The following is a 2,204-nucleotide window of genomic DNA, read 5'->3' on the forward strand; positions in this document are numbered from 1 at the left end:
TTGGTTCCTAAGTATCCTGGGCGAGAGAACCGTGTGTCCTTTAGCAGCTGATTGTTGCCCGCACTCGCAGTGATTATTCTGAGGCTACTAAGATCCTAAACTTTGAAATGAGCACTGACTAACATAATAATGATAATAATGAAAATAGTAATAATGGTAATGATAATGATAATGATGATGATGATAATAATAATGATAGTAATAATTATAATGATAATAATGATATTAACAATAATAATAATATTGACAAAGATAATGATGATGATGATGGTGGTGGTGATGGCGATGATGATGATTATGATTATGATTATGATTTTGATGATGATAGTAATAAAACTATTGATAATGATAATAATAATAATAATGATAATAATAATAATAATAATAATAATAACAATAATAATAATGATGATAATAATAATAATAATAATAATAATAATAATAATAATAATAATAATGATAATAATGATAATGATAATAATAATAATAATGATAATAATAATAATAATAATAATAATAATAATAATAATAATAATAATTATTATTATTATAACAACAACAATGATGATAATATTGATGATGATAATAATATTAGTAATTATAACTATTATCATTATTGTTATTAATATCATTATTTTATTATCTTTGTTGTTGTTATTATTATTATTATTATCCTTATTATCATTATTATTATTATTGTTATTATTATTATTATTATTATTATTATTATTATTATTATTATTATTATTATTGTTATCATCATCATCATCATCGTCATCATCATAATCTTCATAATTGTTGTTGGTATTATTATTATTAATATCATTATAATTTTCTGAGTATGTAGATTTTGGTCAATCATGATTTTTTTTTTACTTTTCTTGTATCATTCTAAGAAGAAAGTTCACAATGAAAATAAGAAAAAAACGGAGGGTCATTGTATTTCAGATTTTCCTATCCTATATTTTAAAACTGCCATATTTCAAGCATGAAGTCGCGCTTGGCTTATATATCCAGGTTTTTAAAAATAAATAATGGGGTTTGCATGACGTGTCTGTTGCATGTAATACTGATGTTGCAGACACGATACAAGTTTTTTGTTTGACATATACAGTGAGTCTTTGATAAGAATCATCTTCGCACCCCAAAAACAACGACTCTTTTTAAAATATATTGCTTTAAAAAATGTGTTATCAAATAAATCTTCGGAGCAAAGAAATTTTTGGGAAAAATTCCAATCTGGTCGGAAATACACAAATCGCCAAAAATAATTAAAAAGTCACCCCTGAAATTTACAGATTCGCGAAAGAAAACACAAAATCCACGCATCCGAAGAAGTCAAATAAAAAAATTCGTCATAACATTTTCCCCATAATCATCTTTATCGAAGTGCTTAATCGACTGTGTAACGAAAGGTGTCAATAATGATAATCTCGTATTAGTGGAAAAAAATATAGTCCCTGTGGTTGGGAAAAATAAATGTTTGTTTGTCTGTCTCCGGCTACCGGCCCATCCATCACTCTCCCTTTCGTTCTCCTCCGTTATCCGTTTATATCTCTTCCTTCTTCTTCTTCTTCTTCTTCTTCTTCTTCTTCTTCTTCTTCTTCTTCTTCTTTTTCTTCTCTTCACCTTCTCTCTTTCTCCCTTTCTTTGGCTCTATCTGTCCCTTCCTCTTCCTGTCTGCCTGTCTATCTCTGTCTGTCTCTGTCTCTGCTTGTCTTCGTCTTCTCTCTTTCTAGATATGCTAATCTCTCTCTCTCTTTCTCTCTCTCTCTCCCCCTCCTTTCCCCCTTCTCCCCTCTCCCCTTTTCCCTCCCTTTTTCTCTTCTCCTCTCTCCCTCTCTCCCCTCTCTCTCTCTCTCTCTCCTCTCTCTCTCTCTCTTCTCTCCTCTCCTCTCTCTCCTCTCTCTCTTTTTCTCTTTTCTGGGCGTTGTCCTCTTTTCTTCTCTCTCTCTCTTCTCTCCTCCCCTCTCTCTTTTCCCCTCTCTCTTTTTGTCTGTCTTCTGTCTTCTTTTCCTTCTTCTTCCCCTTTTCTTCTCTCTCCTCTCTCTCCCCTCTCTCTCCCTTTTTTCTTTTTCCTTTTTTCCTCTTTTTTCTTTTTCCCTTTTGGGCTCCCTCTCTCTCTCTCTCCTTCCTCTCTTCTCCTCCTCTCTCCTCTCTCTTTTCTTTTCTTCTTTCCTTTCTTCTTCTTTTCTTTTTCCTTT

This window comes from Penaeus monodon, chromosome 41, assembly GCF_015228065.2.
Source record: "Penaeus monodon isolate SGIC_2016 chromosome 41, NSTDA_Pmon_1, whole genome shotgun sequence".
Lineage (NCBI taxonomy): Eukaryota > Metazoa > Arthropoda > Malacostraca > Decapoda > Penaeidae > Penaeus > Penaeus monodon.